At 47.3% G+C, this 12,829-nt stretch overlaps 1 pseudogene across 1 annotated transcript in view; it reads left to right on the top strand.

Annotated features, from left to right (window-relative positions):
• The first annotated feature begins 571 nt into the window (after positions 1 to 571).
• LOC308150163 (equilibrative nucleobase transporter 1-like) overlaps positions 572 to 12,829 on the top strand; it is a 32,755-nt pseudogene continuing 20,497 nt past the window's right edge. The window contains exons 1-4 of the transcript in view: positions 572 to 613; positions 2,192 to 2,363; positions 2,507 to 2,615; positions 3,448 to 3,563. The product of the transcript in view is annotated as an equilibrative nucleobase transporter 1-like (transcript). The remainder of the gene's footprint in view (positions 614 to 2,191; positions 2,364 to 2,506; positions 2,616 to 3,447; positions 3,564 to 12,829) is intronic.

Raw genomic sequence — 12,829 nt, 5'->3', positions numbered from 1 at the left:
CACGCACACACACACACACACACACACACACACACACACACATAGCCTACACATACTAAACTGGTGCATGGAACATACTGTACAGTATTTAGTAGGTCTGCAACAAATGTATTTATTCATTACGTTTAATCTTTGGCAACCTATTTCTTCCTCCCAACATCTATTGGTTTCGTAGAATTCAACGTAGGCTATAGGGGAGTCATAATAGGGCTTTCACACCGGCAAAGAACCGTGCCGGTTCGCGTTCGCGTTCCGGTGTGAAAGCCCTAATAACATACACACAGTTTCAGTGGTTTGATAGCTGATGCAAACAAAAACTATCTACCATACTCACAAAACAAATAACTGTTTGGCTATCCAAACAGGTTAGGCTAGGTTACGCTAGCCTAGTGAACAACACATGTAACTCTTTAAAACTTACCCAAGAACAAAGCAGAAGGTTTGTCTACAGACGACTGTGCCATGAATAGTGTAGCTTGTTCGCCGAAAGCGTCGTTTAGTGGAAACCTGTTTTGTGCATTGTGTCATTTCTGAATCCTTCGAAGATGTCAGTATAGTTCCCAAAACGAGCATGTCTTTGTTGTCGGTTGACAACGACACTGTGTTCATTCTGGTACTATAAATAAATTCTGGAGACAGCCTTTGACTGCAAGAGGCAGCCTGTTGTTGGGACTCTTTCCGTCTCTGCTGGCACTTGCAATCAAAATGGATTATTTTATCCATTTCTTTATTGTAATCAGCGTCTACTGTTATAGCATCTACTGACCGTAAAACCCTTTCGATGCTCACAGCCACAGTGCCACAGTCGTCTTGTGCCTCCTCGTCAGAACTGATGTTGAGATCAATGTCTGAAATTCCGTCGTCTTCTTCATCATCTTCGTCATCTTCTGATTCCGAGTTCCCGTTATGCATGTAGTCCAAAATGAATGAGTTCATTAATTGGCCACTGTCGATATTTCTACCGGCTTCAGAAATTCGGTTAATAGCGTCAGCTAGAGCGTCCGCATCCATCTTGTAAATTTGTCAACAAAACCAGACTCACATGGCTACTTAAATACAGCTGGGGTGGGCGTGGCTAACAACACTGCCACAGTAATACAAATAATACCCCCCCCCACCGACTTTGCTAACTAAATGTAGGTATTTAGTGAATGTAAAACTGTTGGATATGACATCGAGTGGGTCCTTCATCGCTTCGTTTGTCGTCCTATGCCAAAAACCGGAAAACACATTTTTTCACAACAACACTTGTTTGGCTCGATTGCGAGGTTTCAAAATGGCCGAGATGGGGACCTATTAATCAAACGCTGTCACATTTGTGTATGTATTTGTGTATTTGTGTATGTTGTTTTTTAAATAAAAAATAAATAAATAAAAAAATACAGTATGATTATGTATTTGTGTATGTTGTTTTTTAAATAATAAATAAAAATTAAAAAAACTCTCATGCAGTACTACATAACGACACCTGGGGTCGCTTGACACAACGGCAGGCGGGGAACATAGGACCCTTTTTCGGAAGCAGGGAACATAGAACCCTTTTTCGGAAGCGGGGAACATAGAACCCTTTTTCGGAAGCGGGGAACCGGGGAACATAGAACCCGGGGAACATAGGACCCGGGGAACATAGGTACGCTCCCGTATAAATAATGAGCAAGAGAAGGAGAGTGGAGGAGTTGTTTGTAAGAGTGGCTGGGGGAGATTCTTCTAAACTGTAAGTACTGTAAGCTGGCTGATTGTTTCCATGCAAATGTATGTGCCAAGTTTGTATGTGTAGTTTATTAGTGATGAAATGATTTCATTGTTTGTATTTGCTCTTGAATTGCTTTCTATTATCTATTTGCACAACTACAGTATTTGCATGTTCTTGAGTGCAGTTATTAAAATCAGAAAGTCATTGTTTGTCATTAAATGAACATATTCAGGAAACACTCATTGAGATCTGAATAGAGTTCAGAAGAGGAGAAAGGGGTCAGGATGCATTCCGTTTCTAAAGTCTAAAGTCTAATGTTCAATTAATTGGTTGATTCTTTTTTCTTCTTCTTGTTTTTCCCCTCAGGTAGGGTGACTCCACAGGGGAAGCTTTAAGAGAGGAAGTGAGAAGAAGAGTGTCTTCTAGGCACTGTGTGTGTGTGTGTGTGTGTGTGTGTGTGTGTGTGTGTGTGTGTGTGTGTGGGACCATGCGTGTAAGGGTGGGGTGGGGGTGTGCCGTTGGCTGACCCTAGTCACGGGGCTACTGGAATGCCTGTGTTTTGCGGGGGCCGTGTTCGGCTGGGCCTCCCTGGTGTTCGTCCTGAAGATGGAAGGCTATTTCAGCTACCTGTGTGTGAACGTCACTGGGGTCAACAGCACACAGGTCCTAGGTCAGTGACCTCACTGCCAGTCTCTCTCTCTCTCTCTCTCTCTCTCTCTCTCTCTCTCTCTCACACACACACACACACACACACACACACACACACACACACACTTAGGCACGGAGACTTACACTTCTCTGCTTGTCTCTCAGACTGCAGTGGGCAGGATGAACAGTTCTCCCTCATCTTCACCATCGCCAACTTTATCAATAACTTCCTCTTGCTGCCCACCGGCTTCACGGTGGCCAGGCTGTTGGGAATGTGAGTCTGACACAACCTTGTTTATACAGTGTTCTTTAGAAAGATACCGTTGTGTGAACCCAATAAAATTATCTCAGTTTTGTCCTTGTTTAGTTCATGAAGTTTTGTGTCATCCAGGAATTTATTTGTTCAAGACAGTTCAAGGGAGATTGTCGATGGGACTAAAGTCGTTCGGTGAGAGGGCTATGTAGATTTGAGTGTCCTAAAAAAAGGTTGGTCCCCCCCCCAAAAAGAAAGAACTACAATTTGCAAGCATTTCGGGTTCCGACCGAATGACAAGGGAGAGCCAGCAAATCTTGACAAGGCTGTGTGTAAGATTTGCATGAAGAAGGTGACAGCCAAAGATGGAAATATTTACTACATACTAAAGTGAATCACCGTTTAACTACTGTGAGGATGAATATGTTGAGTGTTTTATGTAGGCCTATAGGCTACCCACTGTGTTTGACCTCCAGCTTTGTTGCACTCAAAGTTGTTGTTAATAGATGTTGTTAATGTTGTTAACATGTGATATTCCGTTTATGATGTTGTTCAGAGAATAAAACTGGAATGTATGCATGTACATTTTTGTCGTTATGTGAAAATAATGATAATAATACACTTTATTTGTATTGCACCTTTCATACAAGAAATGAAGCTCAAAGTACATTACAATAAAGAATGACATGCACTAAGTGCTTCACATAAAAATGAACATAAAATGAATATAAAAACATGTTAAAAAAGCTAATGTAGCATACAAATCACAGTTCAAGTGCATTGCAGCCAGCCACCTTGTAAATGGTATAGCAGCGACTACATTCATCATTTGAAATTGGCGGCTCCCTCAAAGCTCCCTCAAAGCCACCTCACCCGGGGCTACGAGCCAATCCTCTGAGCTGGAGCTATGGAGGGAACAACAGATGGGAGACCCCGACTTTCGGCTGCTCCAGGCCTGGATAACCAAAGGTGAGCCTCCCGCACCTATTGATCGTTCAGTTTTGTCCCCCCAGCTCCGCTGCCTGCGCCGCGAATGGGCGCACCTAGAGCTCTGTGAGGGGATCCTGGTGAGACATGTGACTGAGCCAGACACGGGCGCTCCAGTGAAACAGATCGTTGTCCCGGAATCCCAAGCTCGTGCCCTGTGGGAGGATTACCACAAGGCGGCGAGACATCCAAACGGTGACCGAATGATGTCATTGCTAAGGAGGAGATTCTACTGGACAGGTATGAGCAGAAATGCCCGGGCTTGGTCAGTGGAGTGCATCACTTGTGTGGTAGGAAAAGCAGGTGCACAGCCAAAGGCACCTCTGTGTTCCCACCAAGTCCAATCCAAGAACCACCCTTCCCTCCAGCAATGGCACCGGCTCCGACTGCCCCAACTGCCCAGCCTCAGGAGTCCCCAGAGCACCAACTAGGGGCAGACCAAGGCGATTCACGGCGGTATTCACTCCGCCCCAATCGTGGCAATCCTCCATCACGGTTTTCACCTTAAGGGTCGAAACAGACTGACTAGAGTCGTGCTCGGGACGACCATGTTTAAAGGGGGGGCGAATGAAGCGGGGTGGAATGACAAGTATGAATGAGTGGGCGTGTCAGAGTCAGTGGCGGCTGGTGCTAAAATGTTTGGGTGGGGCACAGGTTATGGGGGCATGCTCCACGGGGAAGAATATCAACTTTAAAATCTGGATTTACAGTCAATTTTAGCATGAGAATAGCTCTACCCCCCTGTACAGACCTCGCCATCCCCTCTACCCCCCTGTACAGACCTCTTCATCCCCTCTACCCCCCTGTACAGACCTCTTCATCCCCTCTACCCACCTCTACAGACCTCTTCATCCCCTCTACCCACCTCTACAGACCTCTCCATCCCCTCTACCCACCTCTACAGACCTCTCCATCCCCTCTACCCCCCTGTACAGACCTCTTCATCCCCTCTACCCCCTGTACAGACCTCTCCATCCCCTCTACCCCCTGTACAGACCTCTCCATCCCCTCTACCCCCCTGTACAGACCTCTCCATCCCCTCTACCCCCTGTACAGACCTCTCCATCCCCTCTACCCCCTGTACAGACCTCTTCATCCCCTCTACCCTCCTCTACAGACCTCTTCATCCCCTCTACCCTCCTCTACAGACCTCTTCATCCCCTCTACCCCCCTGTACAGACCTCTTCATCCCCTCTACCCCCCCTGTACAGACCTCTTCATCACCTCTACCCCCCCAGTTTTCTCTACAATTTCTACAATTTTCTCTCTACAGTTTCTACACGTCAACGTGTACCGAAACACTTGTTTCCAACGTGGTCCTACGTTTCTCCTACACCAAGACACATACAAAGAGCATAGAAACATACAAAGAGCATAGAAACATACAAAGAGCATAGAAGATACAATCAGAATACAGTCTGCCATTCCTTCTCCCAGCATCGATTTGGTTTTCCTATCATGACTGAAGGACAGATGATTCACTTACTTACACAAGTTTGACTTCGGTAATAGGTCCAGTTGCAATATCAAGTTGGGAACAAAAGATGCCTCCTTCTAATCCATTTGTTCAATTTGTTTACAAAGTCCGGTAGTGGAAAGCAGAACAACGCATTTGTTACTTCACATCCCGCTAGCCATGTTTTCTTCTCATACCAACCCCTCGTAAATCCTCGGTTATACGATTTTCCAATTTTCCCTGCCTTATAAACTTGCTTTATAATTAAATTTGGTCTGGGTGGTCCTAATTCCTTTACTGTTAATTTCTCCTGGTTGCTACGACGGCTGAACGGTGTTTCTTTTAAAGATTCAACCGAGTTGTTCAGAACATTACTAGCCATGGTGAAGCAGGTGAACGAACGTGACGCCGGCCGTATGACATGACGTAAGCACGTACGATTCTTTGTGCATGTCCCAAAACCCCATAGACAAATGACCGAATGGCCTGAAGTTACCAAAATAGATTTTACATGCAAGTCTACGAGAACAGCCTAGTGCAATTTCGAGTAGACTGAAAGTTGCCCTGAAAGGGGCGGGACTTGAAGCTGATTGGAACATACTCCACAGAACACTAGCTGATTGGACTATGATATACTCCACAGAACACTAGCTGATTGGACTATGATATTCAGAAGCAACACTGTCTAGAAGTCATAGAAAAAAAATCTCTCTCTTCTCCCTTTGGTGGGGCATTGTCCAATTGCCCCTAATGAACCAGCCTCCCCTGGTCAGGGTGTAGTGGTGTGAGTGTTTGTGTGTACGTCTATCTGCTTCTCCACAGGTGTTCTCAATCACAATGAGAGTATAAATGCCGGTGCTTCCGTTCTACACGAAAACCGACTTTCCTTCCACGCACCGGCGAAATCAAGGGCTCGAACGACGGGAACGGACCTACGATTCCACACCATACGAGAGATTTTATACAACGCCCTCAATTCATCACAGTAAAGGGAAGTCATACTACCCTTGCCTGTGTGTGAGTTGAGCAACGCAGGTTTTCCCTTTTGTGTGTGTCTGGCGACTGATTTTATCCTTCTCCCTCCTGAACCACAGCGCGCACCGGACTGGGCCAGCTGACCAGGCAGCGTGGAGATCGGCGAGAGACTAAACATACAACGCCCTCAAATCATCACAGCAAAGGGAAGTCCGACAACCATTGCTTGTGGGTGGTTTGAGCAACGCCAGTGTTTGTCTGTTTAGTGCATGTGTCTGGCGGCTGATTCTGCCTCCCCCTCCCCCTACCCGCAGCACACCGGACCAGCCAACCATCGCGGAACGCCGAGCGACGATTGAGGATTTCGGGAACGACCAACATCTATCGACCGACGCCTATCACGAACGCCCCTCCCCCTGGACTTCCCCCGAGAGTCGCAGGACTGAGCGACTAACACTGACGTGCTGGGATTCCCTCTCACTCCTCCCCCGATTGGACGAGACTGTGGGTTGGGCCTTGAGAGGGCGGCGTTATCCCTTCAAACTCTCCTCACCACCAGGTTCAGTAGTTTTAGCCGTAATAGTATTTGTGACAGAGTTCCGGTTAGAAGCATAGTCTCGGCTGCCTGCTTGGAGATAATAGTGTAGTTTCAGGACCAGTAGAGACAGCTGCAGTGTGTAGTTTTTCGCGTGCCTTATTGGGTATAGCCTACCCCATACTTGATTTTGCAGTGATATGTTTGCAGTGTAGTTGCAGTGGTACGATTTTTGCAGTGTGTTTACAGTGATACAGTGTGGCTGTTTATTGCGTGCCGTGTACATTTAGAGCAGCACTATTCTGACTCTCCACCAGGGGGAGCCCAACTGGGCCTAGCTTATTGTTGTCCCACCAAAGTATGGTGGCTGTGACTGGTGCCGCCTGACCACTCTGCCTTAGAGACTGATTTTATACTTTTGATATTACTCATCCTGATCATGGTGCATGTGTTTTAAATAAATTGTTAATAAAACTATTGTTGAAATATATATCGCCTCCTCTTGCTGTGTAACTCAAGGGTCCTAGTATAACCTGTACGGCTACACTTACCCCATCAGAACCCAAAATAGGCACTCTTTACACACCATTGTCTGTATGTCATTGTTACATTAAAATTGTTAGCATTCATCAGACGCCATTATCCAAAGCGACTTACAACAAATACAATTGTCTAAGTAAGTGAATCACCTATCCATCAGTCATCGCAAAAAAAAGTGATCTATGATCGGGCCAGAGGCCATTGGCAGTCAAAATGCTAGAAGAAGGAAGAATTACGTTTTTACATTTTTTTTTATTATTTACAGTAGAGAAACTCTTCATGGGGGTAGAGGAGATGGAGAGGTTTCAGGAGGGACAGTTAAGGTGCAGCCTGAAGAGATGGGTCTTCAGTCTACGACGGAAGATAGGGAGTGACTGCAGTTCCAGACAGTAGTGGGAAGCTTGTTCCACCAGTGGGGTGCCAGGACAGTGAAAAGTCGTGGCCAGGTAGCACGACTACTGCATTCCCCTAGAGGCGGTGGTGCCAGCCGGCCAGCAGAGGTGGAACAGTGGAGTGAACGGGCAGGTGTTTGGGGGCTGACCATTACTTGCATGTAGGAGGGGGCAGATTGGAGAAGAGGCGAGGGAATAGCATTGAGAGGGCAAGTGGAAGACTCCAATTCCATCTGTTGCATACAGTTCCTTGCCCTGTGCTAGACGTAGATGAACAGCTTTGCGTGACAGGAAAGAAAACAACTCGGTTTTGCTCTCATCGCATCGAAGGAAGTCCTTCCAGTTCTTAGGCATCACAGTTGGAGGAGCCACCCTTTTCCTGCTGCCCTTTCCCCTCTTCTGTCTGGTTGAGGCTTCCAGGCTGGCAGGTAGGTATACATCCCAGACAAGGTTGACGCGGGTGCTTTTCTGAAGTTGAGCAGAGATGTATGGTGCAAACACTGTTTCCCCATACTCTTGAAATGTTCTTGATGTGCTAGGATTTAGCATTTGAACCACAGCTGCACCATTAAGAATTACTGCATCAGCCACAGGCACACTCTTGTCTTTGAGCAGATCTGACTCCAGGCAGCGAAGTAGATCTGCTTTAACCCCAATCCGAAGTTTTCCTCCAGTTGACAGAGCTGGTGGGGCTGCCTGGTTTTCATGGGAGAAGACATTTTGGATGTCTTCATCTTGTGTTTGACAGGAGATGTACAGCCTTGAAAAGAGACCACAGCCACTCTTCAGTACTGCAAGTTGTGCCTTGTCTTTTGATCTTATCTTGACAGGTGGCCTACTGAACAGTGGCAATTTGTTCTTTGGAAGTGTTTGTGTCATGGTTTCTTAGGTTTTCATTTTGGAGACATCTAGTGGACATTTTATGACATTACATTCGTTACTGCCTTTATTCAGTGTATATCGGTTTATGGAACATTAGTCACATGACGAACATTAGTCACATGAAGTGAGCACACTGTTCAGACGTGATAGCTCGTAGCAGCAGCTAGCTGAGAGAAAAAGCTCCGGAGAATCTCTTTGTTTACATTCTTGCCCTGGAAAAGGCTTTGCTTTTTTACAAAATAACCAAACGACCACTCATGTTTCTGAGGATTTAGTAAAGAACTGAACTTTACTCCAGCGTCTGAGGATTCATTGATGTGTCAGTGTGTGTTCGCTATCTGTTGAAGTTGCGCCCTGGTTACGCGCAGTGGGAACAGAATAGTAAAAAAGCAACCACTCAGCGGGCGGATCGACTCAAGGAGAGAGATCTTCAGCGCAAGCACTGCTCCCCATCATCCTTGCTCACGCCAAGCACACAGCAATATTCATGATGGAAGAGTTGAGCAATGTTGAGACAAGGTCAGTGGCCTCTAGCACATCTAGGTCTTTTAAATCAACAGCCAGTAGGGCAGCTGTCAATGCACGTGTCAAAGTGGAAGTAGCACGCACACGTGCTGGCTATGCAAAAATGGAATCAGAGATTATGATCGAAAAAGCCCAAATGGAAGCAAAATTAAAGAACTTGCTGCATGAGAAAGAAGTGGCAGAAGCCATCGCTGAAGCTAATGTTCTTGAAGCAGCAGCGGAGGAAGAAAACAACGGTATCGAAGCTGTCATTCATGCCACTGTTGACCGCACACGCCAGTACGTAGAACAACAGTCACAGCTACCACTATCTGCCGAAGATGTTAAGGACTCTATAGCCAATCTGGAACCGATAGTCCATAGGCTGAGATCCTCCTCACCACCCAGACAGCGTCTGACTGTTTCATACGAGAGACAGCACTCCTCCACCGTGAAGCATGAGCACAGCTCTCCATCACTGCGACCTAGTAGGCCAAAGACATCAGGGCAGCCCACATCAGAGCAGCCCACACCCAGCAGGCCCAAGGGTTCACCATACAAACCAACAGGAAGCGGTGACACAACCGACATCAGTGATCGGTACCTAGCGCGCAGAGACCTCGTAACCTCCGGTCTCACCAAGTTCGATGATCACCCAGAAAATTACTGGGCATGGAAGTCGTCCTTCAAGAATGCCATTGACGGACTACTACTCAGTGCTAATGAAGAGATGGACCTCATGATTAAGTGGTTAGGGAGTGAATCTGCAAAGCACGTGAAACGAATAAGAGCAGTACATGTAGGTCATTCATCTCAAGGTCTATGCAAAGCTTGGGAACGCTTAGAAGAGTGCTTCGGGTCTCCAGAGGTAATTGAAAAGTCCCTCTTCGACAGGCTGGAGAACTTCCCAAAGATCAGCAATAAAGATCCTGTGAAGCTGAGAGAGCTAAGTGACCTTCTCCAAGAGTTGGAAGCAGCCATGTTCGAAGGTTACCTGCCTGGTTTGAGCTATCTGGACACTTCACGCGGCATTTTGCCCATCGTAGACAAGTTGCCCTACAACATCCAAGAGAAATGGATATCACAGGGTTCCAGATACAAAGCTGAGCGACAGGTAGTTTTTCCCCCATTCACATTCTTCTGCGAGTTCATCACCAAAGAGGCACGAGCTCGCAATGACCCAAGCTTCAGACTATCGATGAGTAACACAGCCCAGATGAAGTCAGAGCAGCCATTCAAGAGACAAAGTAAGAGCATGGTCTCTGCACATAAGACAGATGTCTCTCACGAGAAAGACACACGAGACGGTTCAGGCCGAACAGCAGTGGACATAAAAAAACTATGCCCTCTCCATAAGAAGCCACACCCCCTAACACGCTGCAGAGGTTTCAGAAGCAAGCCCCTCGAGGAGCGCAAGGCCTTCCTCAAAGACAACGGTGTCTGCTTCAGATGTTGTTCCACAACTACTCATCTAGCCAAGAACTGCACCACAGCCATCAAGTGCATGGAGTGTGAGAGTAACAGCCACACCACGGCTCTTCATCCAGGACCTCCGCCTTCAGCCCCATCTGAGGATGGCGGGGAGGGAGAAGGAGGATCAGACCAATCTGCAGTCACCTCAAATTGCACAGAAGTCTGTGGAGAGGGTCAAAGCGGCAGATCCTGCTCGAAGATTTGCCTGGTGAATATATTCCCAGAAGCACACCCAGAGAGAGCAACCAGAGCATACGTTGTGCTGGATGACCAAAGCAACAGGTCGCTTGCACGGTCTGAATTCTTTGATATGTTCCACATCAAGGGGTCAGATTCAGCATTCACACTTCGTACATGTGCAGGTACAACTCAGATGACAGGAAGGAGAGCCACAGGCTTTGTGGTGGAATCTGTGGATGGAGCTACAACAGTGACACTACCTACACTAATAGAGTGTAACAACATTCCCACCGAAAGAGCTGAGATACTTACGCCAGAAGCAGCGTTGCATCATTCCCACCTCAAGCCCATAGCATATGGTATACCACCTTTGGATTCTAAAGCACAGATCCTTCTCTTGCTAGGCCGAGACATCCTTAGAGTTCATAAAGTGCGGGAGCAACGGAACGGTCCACATGACGCCCCCTACGCACAACGACTCGACCTGGGATGGGTCATCATAGGAGAAGTCTGCCTAGAGGCAGCCCACAAGCCTTCAGACATCCAAAGCTACCGTACCAATGTGCTTGAGAACCAACGCCCTTCATTCTTCAGCCCATGTCCGAACAGGATCCAGGTGAAGGAGCAATATGTTCCGAAGCCAGCACATCAGATTGCCCCAGCGCAAGGCACCCACAGTATCCGGGAATGCAACTTAGGGAGCACCATCTTCAACATGTCCGGGGATGACAACAAGATTGGACTCTCTATTGAAGACAGACTGTTCTTAAAGGTCATGGACAAAGAAATGTATATGGATGACTGCAACAGCTGGGTGGCACCATTGCCATTCAGAACACCACGTCAGCAACTCCCTCACAGCCGAGGCCAGGCCCTCACACGACTTACCTCTCTTCAAAACACACTGGAGAAAAGGCCCGAGATGAAGAGGCACTTCATCGCGTTCATGCAGAACATCTTCGACCGTGATCATGCTGAGCTGGCTCCTACATTGGAGAACGGACAAGAATGTTGGTACTTACCTATCTTCGGGGTTTATCACCCTCAGAAGCCAGGCCAGATTCGAGTCGTCTTCGATTCCAGTGCAAAATGGAAAGGCGTGTCACTGAACGATGTTCTCCTTTCTGGTCCGGACTTAAATAACAGCCTCTTAGGAGTACTGGTGCGATTCAGACGAGAACCGATCGCTGTCACTGTGGACATAGAACAAATGTTTCACAGCTTCGTTGTGAAAGAAGACCACAGGAACTTTCTCCGCTTTCTGTGGTATGAGGACAACGATCCTAGGAACGACATATGTGAGTACCGCATGAAGGTTCACGTATTCGGGAACAGTCCCTCTCCTGCGGTGGCAATCTATGGTCTCAGACGTGCTGCAGCTCATGGTGAAGAAGAATTTGGGTCTGACGCCAAACAGTTCATCGAAAGAGGGTTCTACGTTGACGACGGACTCCTGTCAAGGCCCACAGCACGTGAAGCCATCGACCTACTGAAACGGACACAGGAGATGCTTGCTGTGTCGAACCTGCGACTTCACAAAGTTGCTTCCAACAGCCAGGAGGTTATGGAAGCATTCTCTGCTGAGGACCGAGCAAAGGGACTCAAAGACCTAAACTTGGATGTCGATCCCACTCCTATTCAACGGAGCCTTGGAGTGAGTTGGGATCTGAAGAAAGATGTCTTCACGTTTCAAGTAGCAGAATCCACAAAGCCCTTCACACGTAGGGGTGTTCTAGCTACTGTCAACGGCCTCTTCGATCCACTTGGATTCGTTGCACCAGTTACCATACAGGGAAAGATCCTGTTACGAGAGCTCACAAACGAAGCCTCCGACTGGGACTCTCCTCTTCCTCCAGAAAGGGAAGATGAGTGGAACGCTTGGAGAAACTCTCTTCAAGACCTCAGGCAGTTGGAGATCCCAAGAACCTATTCTGCTTCTACAATCTCAACAGCCATAAGAAAGGAGCTACATGTGTTCTCAGACGCTTCAGTGAAGGCTATTGCAGCAGTCGCCTATCTCCAAGTAATTGATGTTGAGCAAAAATGTCAAGTAGGATTTGTCCTTGGAAAAGCTAAGTTAACTCCACAGTCGGCTCACACTATCCCAAGATTGGAGTTGGGAGCTGCCGTGTTGGGTGTGGAAGTCGCTGAGCTAGTCACAAGCGAGCTAGATATAGCTCTGGATGCTGTAAAGTTCTATACAGATAGCCAAGTTGTCCTAGGATACATCAGCAACCAGACAGAAGGTTCTATGTATATGTGAGCAACAGAGTGCAGCGTATACGGCGGTCTTCTGAACCAACCCAGTGGC

Source organism: Nansenia antarctica, assembly GCF_963989245.1.
Source record: "Nansenia antarctica genome assembly, chromosome: 2".
NCBI lineage: Eukaryota > Metazoa > Chordata > Actinopteri > Argentiniformes > Microstomatidae > Nansenia > Nansenia antarctica.
This window is presented reverse-complemented; position numbering and strand designations above follow the sequence as displayed.